Below are 9,470 nucleotides of genomic sequence, written 5' to 3'. Positions count from 1 at the left end.
TCTCCTTGTATGAGCTGAAAGTTTAGAGGGACGGCCAGGTCTTCGTAGATTTGCAGTGGTCTGATACTCCTTCCATTTCAATATTATTGCTTGCACAGTGCTCCTTGGGATGTTTAAAGTTTGGGAAATCTTTTTGTGTCCAAATCCAGCTTTAAACTTCTACACAACAGTATCTCGGACCTGCCTGGTGTGTTCCTTGTTCTTCATGATGCTCTCTGCACTTTAAAAAACGGACCTCTGAGACTATCACAGTGCAGGTGCATTTATACGGAGACTTGATTACACACAGGTGGATTCTATTTATCATCATTAGTCATTTAGGTCAACATTGGATCATTCGGAGATCCTCACTGAACTTCTGGAGAGAGTTTGCTGCACTGAAAGTAAAGGGGCTGAATAATTTTGCACGCCCAATTTTTCCGTTTTTTATTTGTTAACAAAGTTTCAAATATCCAATAAATTTTGTTCCACTTCATGATTGTGTCCCACTTGTTGTTGATTCTTCACAAAAAATTACAGTTTTCTATCTTTATGTTTGAAGCCTGAAATGTGGCAAAAGGTCGCAAAGTTCAAGGGGGCCAAATACTTTCGTAAGGCACTGTATATTCCAGTGATCAAACGAACATTCTCCATAGAAAAGGCACCACAAGTCCCAGCATGCAAGGGAGAGCCAATCTTCCCAGGTCGTTCTCGTGAATAAACACCTACACTGAAAATAAGGGAATGGCCGCTTATCAGAATCAAACGGCTTCCAAATGAATGGAAAAGCCTACATCGCTTTTTAGGGAAAATCCCAAAATGCATGAAACCTTCTATTGAAACCACCGGAATGAGTAAAATAGAAGGTTTCATGCATTTTGGGATTTTATTTCCCTAAAAAGCGCTGTACACGGATATTGTTTTAGGAAGAAATTCAAGACAAATAGGTACATTCTTAACCACTTGCCGACTGCTCACTGAGCTGGTACTGCGGCAAAGTGGCTTGTTATCGTCCATTGACGTAGACCTACATCGCTGGACAACGCCCCCTCTCGGCGGCGTGCTCAGACACAGCGGGAGTCGGGCCAGGGCAGGAGAGGCGGTGATCACCGCCACTCTTCCCCGATCGTCTGGGATCGAGTGTGGAAATCCGCCCACTTGTGTAAACAAAGTGGGCGGATCTCCTATGTGACAGACAGTCACAGATTACAGGATTCAGCATAGCTGAACCTGCGATCTGTGTCACACAATCCCCTCCCCCAACACACGTCAGTAAGCATGAGGCATACATTTAACCCCTTGATCACCAATAAAGTTAACCCCTTCCCGTAATTAGTAAACGCAATAACTTTTGCGCAAACCAATCAAAATACGCCCATAGCAATTTTTTTTTATGAAAAATATGTAGCAGAAAACAAAATTGGCCTAAAATGTTAAAAAATTTTGATTAATTTTTTTTTGGGAATGTTTTATATCAGAATGTAAAAAATATTTTTTTTTTTTCAAAAGTGTTGCTCTTTTTTTCAAAAATTAAAAATCGCACAGGTGATCAAATACTACCAAAAGAAAGCTCTATTTGTGGGGAAAAAAAAAAGAACATAAATTTTATTTGGGTACAGCGTCGCATTACCGCGCAATTGTCCGTTAAAGTAACGCAGTGCCGAATCGCAAAATATAGCCTGGTCAGGAATGGGGTAAAATCTTCCGGTCTTAAAGCAGTTAAAAATACGCTCAGAGGATTTTTTTGTCAAAGACATGTAGCTAAATACATTTTGGCCTAAATATATGACAAAAATTGAATATATTGGATATTTCTTAACTGTCAAAGTAGAAAATGTAAATTTTTTGCAAAATTTTCGATCTTTTTTTATTAATATCGCAAAAAAAGAAAAAACGCAGAGGTGATCAAATACCACCAAAAGGAAGCTCTGTTTGTGGGAAAAAAAGGACTTAAATTTAGTTTGGGTACGGCGTTGCATGACCGCGCAATTGTCAGTTAAAGTTGCGCAGTGCCAAGTTGCAAAAAGTGGCCTTGACGTAAAGCAGGAAAACCCTCCAGTGGTAAAGTGGTTAAGGTACGCTTAGCCACAATAAGCACTTTTAGATGTTCCCTATGACACAGCATATTTCTACTTTTTTAAATTCAGGTTAATTTACAGATTGTCAGGGCAAGTGGAGTGATTCATCTGAAGTAGCCATACCTGTAGAAGGCAAATATTAGCCAAAGGGGTGGATTTACTAAAATTAGAGAGTGCTAAATCTGGTGCAGCTCTGCAAAGAAACCAATCAGCTTAATGAAACAAGCTGAAGTTGGAAGCGGATTGGCTACCATGCAGAGCTGCACCAGGTTTTGCACTCTCCAGTCTTGGTAAATCAACCCCAAAGTCTGAACAAGCGCTGCCACACAGTCTAAAGGTTTATTTCACATAAACAAAGCCTGTTTAAAGACTAATCTGAAATGCACTTACTAGAGACTTGTCAATGATGCAAAACATAAAATTATCATGCATAAGGATGTCCTTTGATCTTGAGGGGTTATATGCGATTCCCATGATAGGCGTGTCCTGATCCAGCCAATCACGATGAAGACCATGTTGGAGGACTTTCCTACCCCAGCCTGTGTACTTATTTCGAGAAATGCTGAACTCAAGCACCTTTGGAGGGGGAGGGGGAGGGGGACGAGTGACAAGTGAAAAAAAACTATAGACACAATAGGGGAGATTTACTAAACTGGAGAAAGCAAAATCTGGTGCAGTTGCGCATAGTAAACCATCAGCTTCAAACGCCAGTTTGTCCAATTAACCCCTTGATGGCAGTGCCTCGCAGCCCTTTAAGGGGTTTCCGATGCTGGGAGGCAGGGTGGAGTTTATAATCATGTGACCGCTGTGTCTGCCTGCCAGACACATGATCTGAAAGCTCCCAATCGCTGATTGTGATCGGGAGCTTTCTGTTAGCTGGCATAACTGTGCTGGGAGCGTGCTCTTGGCATAGCCGAGTTTGCAATCTGGTACGCAAATATGTTGCCTCTCAGCACCAAGGCCCACCCGCCGAGAGACGCCATATTTAAATGCCATATTAAAAAAGAATAGCGCACACATGCAAAAGAAATGACTATCAAATATGGAGACAATCCATAAATAAAAATGGGGATTTAGTCCCACCATATGGCCATATCGTGCTCAAGCCCACCACTGTGTCAAAGTACCCCATTATCAGTGGGTACTACACTATCCATAAAAAAGGGGTGAATCCAGCCTCTCTTACCCTTGGAGACAACACTCCTTGCTGAGAAAGATGTGCTAATGCACTACAGGGGACTCCTCCTAAATCTACTTGATGGTGGACACCGATAGAGTACAGGTGTGTGTGGGGGATGGGATGCTCAACCTCAGAAGTCTGGGCTTGAGCACGATATGGCCATATGGTGGGACTAAATCCCCATTTTTATTTATGGATTGTCTTCATATTTGATAGTCATTTCCTTTGCATGGTTGCGCTATTCTTTTTTAATATACATGTTGCTTGGTCCATAGCTGCACTGGCTTTAGATATACATGTTCAGGGTTTGCGCCCCCAATTTTTTGCTTGTTTAATATTTAAATGCCAGCAGCGCCAAGACGTTAACCTTTTACAATCAAACCTGATTGGTTTCTCTGCAGAGTTGCACCCAATTTTGCACGCTCCAGTTTTAGTAAATCAACCCCAATACGTGTGCTTTTTTCAATAAACTGATACAAATAGCCATGATAATAGGCAAGGTGTAGCAAACAAATGCAACCTGGTCCAAGTTTACTGCTGTTGGATCAGCAAACTGTGATTTTAGTGTTCAATTTATTGTCCAGTTTTCACACTTTTCAATAAAACAGGGTTTTCAAAATATACTCCACAATATTACCAACTTTTGTTCTAGGATAATAAAATGACTCTTTACTAGCCAGATTAAGACAAAATAACAGGTCCGCCTAATAGGATGGTAAAGAACACTAATAATAATTTGGTTTATGTACAATACTTTAAACCTGTGAAACAGATAAAACAAAAATGTTAACTTTCAGGAAAGAACCTACCTGCTGGTCTGCATAGGCGATCACCAGGTTATTCGTGGACGGTGGATACTTATTGCAGTCGGGGGAGAGTTGTACTGAGGAACAGAGCACATATACTGCAGAAAAGAAGAAGGCATTTATTAGGATCAACCTCAGTTCGAATACTTACGTAAAATCAAAATACAAATTGTAACTTCCGTCCACACCTACCTTTAGGCCTTTCACATTATAATTGTCAACTTGAGAATTAGAAGAGGCTACCACTAGTAGGGGACCCATCTGAGCTGGCAGTCAGGAGGTGAACAGGATGTAAAGAAGCTGTAAAAAAAAAAAAAAAAAAAAAAAAAAAACGCAATTGTCTGGTAAATGCATTGCCATCCAAAATTGTAATCCACAATCCCATCATAATGGCTATTTCTAATAGGTTTTAGTACAAACTTAATATCCTGTTCTCTCTTCTACAGAACCATCTCAACATCTAGCTGCCCTGTGTGCAGAACCATCTCAACATCTAGTTGTCCTGCTTGCAGAACCATCTCATTGTCCTGCCTGCAGAACCATCTCGTTACATAGTTACATAGTAGTTGAGGTTGAATAAAGACAATAGTCCATCCAGTTCAACCTGTGTAGGTGTGTGTGGCTGTAATCATCTCACATACCCCTGAATGTTCTGATCCTTGAGATGTACGTCTAAGAGTCTTTTGAAAGCCACCATACTACCCGCAGAAACCACCTCGTGGTAGAGAATTCCACAATCTTGTAGCCCTAACAGTAAACAACCCTCCACGTTGCCTGAGGTTAAAACGCTTCTCCTCTAATCGCATTGTATGCCCTCGAGTCCTCGTGCAATCCCTTCGACTGAATAGCTGTTTTTCTATGCTGAGATCACCATTGAGATATTTATAAATTGCTATCATATCCCCTCTCAGGCGTCTCTTCTCCAGGGAGAATAAATCAAGCGATTGCAGACGCTCTTCATAATTAAGGTCCTCCAATCCCCCAATTAGTTTGGTTGCCCTTCTCTGGACTCTCTCCAGCTCCAACACATCCCTCCTGAGGACTGGCAACCAGAACTGGACAGAATACTCCAGATGTGGTCGGACCAGAGTTGTATAAAGTGGAAGGATTATAGTCTTATCCGGGCAGCAGCTCAGCGTTGGAGTTTTTTGTAGCAGGTTGTGACGGTCAATAAGGCCTACAGGATATTAGGTTAGGCACTTCCTAATGGCTCAGTCCCTAGGAGCAGTAACGGATAATGGCTGACAGGCCATCCTGCCAGACCCAGGAAAAATGCAGCAGTGATCCCTCCTGTTAGACGTTTGCTCCCTCTGGGTTAACCAGGCTGACTTTGGTCAGTAGTGTAGCCCGTCTGTACCCTGGCAGTGACAAAGTCTCTCTCTCTCTGGTGGTGCTGGGCAGCAGCATGGCCCTCTCTCTGGTGGTGCTGGGCAGTGTGGCTCTCTCTGACTTCCCCCAGCACAGTCCTCTTTATGGTGTAGCACTCACTCCCTCAGCTTTTTCCCAAGTTCCCAATCCTCAATCTCTCCCCCCAGCAGAGTGCATGCTGGGAGCTGTGCTCTGCTCCATGTGGACAACAAATGGAGCCGCCAATCTTCTGGGACTACATGTCCCATGATGCCCCCCTAGTCTCTTCTGATTGGCCCTCCGCGGTGGCCAATGAGAAGGGAAACAGACCGGGCAGTAAGCCGGGTGGTAATTAGATGAGAGCCGCTCTCTCTTGCCTTGCACTGCTGACAGGAGAAAAGAGGGGGGGGGGGAGTGGGGAAGATAAACTGACAGCCCGCAGCTCACTACCTGTTCTCTGGTGGACTGAGCGAGGAAAAGAGACTGCTGTCACTGCTTAATCATGTTGAAAAAATAAGGTGCGCTGATAGGGGTAAAGCTGCTACCTGAACTTAAACCAAGTGAAATAAATGTTGAAAAATATAGGTGCGCTAAACAAGGTGTTAAAATGAATGACCAAAATAACACATATAAATCACAATGAAATAATCGTGCAATCACATCAAGGTGCATATAACAGGGTTCATACACATTTTTACCAATAAAATTCCATGACTTTAGGTAAATATTCATGACCTAAAGTTTCATGAAATGTCTATGTATACATGTTAAATAAGAAGAAAATCCATGTCACACCCAGCATATTTTTACTAAAATAAATGACAAGCTTTGTAGTGTACAGTACCTCTGCAGTTAGGGTTTCGTTTCTGGATACAGCGCGACTCAAAATGGTCCCTTGTTTTACAGTGGATGAGATGGAAGCACCACTGCCGCAGCTGGGAGCCAATGTCGATTCAGGCGCACGGGTGAAAAAGCCAGCAATCTGATTGGAAGCTGTCGAGCATGCAGCTGCAGACTGGTGCTTTGCACCTTTAGCGTGGCTAGACAGCGCTGCCTCTCCCATGTTCGAAATGACAAACGTTTTACGACACACACCGTACATTTAGCACATCCCGGGTCCTGATCTTTCTCCAGCCAACTCTCATACTTTTCATCATGAAGCCATACATTTTAAAGCTGTATTTCCCTGGCATTGCTACCCTGTGAACACACTAACTTTAGCTGAAACTGTGTTACCCCCATAAAGTTAAATTGTAATTTGACCAATATACTGTAACTGGAGAAAGAAGATTAATGGCCGCTCCTGCTTGGGCATAAAGCTTGATGGAGGTGCACCCAGACTGGTATGGATGGCACAGTCAGATGCACAAAATGCGGCACTTACTCTTTAGGCCCAAGCCACAGTCATGGAGGTGCAGGTGGACTGGTATGGATGGCACAGATGCACAAATGCGGCGCTTACTCTTGTCTATACTCAGGGGTCAAGTCCTGAGAAAAAAAGTGTGGGGCTGTGGACATCAGGGGCTGCGGACATGATACAAGAGATGGTCAGAGACTGCGGGCATGATACAAGAGATGGTCAGAGACTGCGGACATGATACAAGAGATGGTCAGAGACTGCGGACATGATACAAGAGATGGTCAGAGACTGCGGACATGATACAAGAGATGGTCAGAGACTGCGGACATGATACAAGAGATGGTCAGAGACTGCGGACAGGATACATGAGATGGTCAGAGACTGCGGACAGGATACATGAGATGGTCAGAGACTTCGGACAGGATACAAGAGATGGTCAGAGACTGCGGACATGATACAAGAGATGGTCAGAGACTGCGGACATGATACAAGAGATGGTCAGAGACTGCGGACATGATACAAGAGATGGTCAGAGACTGCGGACATGATACAAGAGATGGTCAGAGACTGCGGACATGATAGAAGATAGAAGAGCACTAGGGGGGCCGGAGAGCACAGGGCAGGCAGAGAGCACTGGAGGAGCTGAATGGCACGGAGGGGGGGGGGGGACTGGAGAGAATTAAGGGGGGGTTTGGAAAGCATTGCAGGGGGGTTGGAAGGCGCAGGGGGGTGGAGAGCACTGGGGGGGGGAGCGGGGAAAACCAGGGGGATGGAGAGCACTGTCTGGGGGGAACTGGAAATCACTGAGGGGGGAGCCAGGGAGCACAGGGGGGTGGAGAGCACAAGCACTGTGGGGAGCTGAAGAGCACCGGGGGGCTAAAGAACACTGAGGGGGGGGGGGATAAAGAGCACAGAGGGGGCTATTGGGTTATTAGCACTGAGGGGGGGGGGCTAAAGAGCACGGGGGGCAGCAAAGGAAGTTGTATAGGAGGGGGATGGGGCAGCTGCATAGAGATGAATTGAACTTTCCATATTCCTCCTGCAGCTGCTGAGGAGGAGTAACAAGCATTCAGCGACAGCAGGAGGAATATGGAAAGTTCAATTCATCTCTATGCATCTGTCCCATCCCATTCCCATACCATCCCCCTCCTATCCAGCACACAAAACAAGGCTGCTCAGACACTCTCACTGACCTTCCTGCCGCTGCAGCTGCCTTCTTCACACGGAGATGCGGGCGGCCTGGCGGACACCGGCCTGACACCCCCCAGTGCGGCGATGCAGGCGGCCCGGCTGACACCCCCCAGTGCGTATCCCCCCCTCCCTCCCCGCTGGTACGCCCCTGGGAGCGGGACAGTAGGTGCACTATTTCTTGGTTTCGGGTTTAGGCGGATCAATCCGCCGCAGAGTTCCTAACCTGTCACGGTCTATTCATATTGAAGAGGGCAGTGACCAGGCTTCAGCTGTGCAGCGCGCTGCGGCTGATTAATCTGCCTAAACCCGAAACAGAGAAAATAGTCCACTTACTGTCCCCCGCTCCCACAGAATACAGGGGGCCCAGAGACATTTTCTAAATTAAATAGTTGCACAAAATTCCATGACTTTTCCAAAACTTAGTGGGGTTTACTCATTTTCCATAACTTTTCCAGGCCTGGAAAGTGTCATGTCAAAATCCCATGACTTTTCCAGGATTTTCATGACCGTATGAACCCTGATATTATCAGTGAACCAAAAGTGAACGTGGTCCAGTGCAAAAATTGAATAAAATGAAACCAGTGCAAAAACCAATAATAGTCCACAAAGTCCAAATTGTATAATCTTCACCATACTGTGTAGTGTGAATATTAAAAATTAAACTTCCAGTGATGTATCAGTGATATAAATAGTGATTCCCACCACCGACAAAATTTCCTCCTTACCAAAAGTAAATTTAGTGTGTGCGGAACCAGATTAAATAGCCCAATGGGGAGGAGGAAAACTTCCACTGCAATACCACTCTGTGCGATGATACAAATGTGCCTCTTACCAGATGGTGTGTATCAAAGCGCAGAGAAAAAATGCTCCTGAATGAGTCTCCCCTCTCCTGGGTCGGATATCCGTGGTCTCCTCCGCAAACTATGTGTGTCCTGCTGGTTTGGTACTCCCCGAGATGGTATATGAGGGCAAAAGACCAAAGGCAGACAATAGTGTGATACCCCCGATAAAAATTTATTAAAAAAGGTAATGCATTTACATAGAATATGTGGGGAAAGTTGCGAGAGTATCCAAGTTATTGCCTATGGCCGGCTGCAGATCGGGCGATAGGTGACGTACGTGGCGGCGCGACACGCCTCCTCTCTGACAAGGCTTCTGCTGAGCTATCCGGGCTCTCTTTTAAAGACTGTCTGATCAGCAGCTCAAAGACCTCACAGGTAGATGACAGCCACCGCCCGAACAGGGACTTGAACCCTGGACCCTCAGATTAAAAGTCTGATGCTCTACCGACTGAGCTATCCGGGCTCTAATATAAAGACTGTCTGATCAGCAGCTCAAAGACCTCACAGGTAGGCGACAGCCACCGCCTGAACAGGGACTTAAACCCTGGACCCTCAGATTAAAAGTCTGATGCTCTACCGACTGAGCTATCCGGGCTCCATCTCAGCAGAAGCCTTGTCAGAGGAAACGCGTCAGAGAGGAGGAGTGTCGCGCCGCCACGTACGTCACCTATCGCCCGATCTACAGAC

Source organism: Pelophylax lessonae, assembly GCF_965119305.1.
Source record: "Pelophylax lessonae genome assembly, chromosome: 13".
Taxonomy (NCBI): Eukaryota; Metazoa; Chordata; class Amphibia; order Anura; family Ranidae; genus Pelophylax; species Pelophylax lessonae.
The sequence above is the reverse complement of the archived record's forward strand: the minus strand, read 5'-3'. Positions refer to the sequence as shown.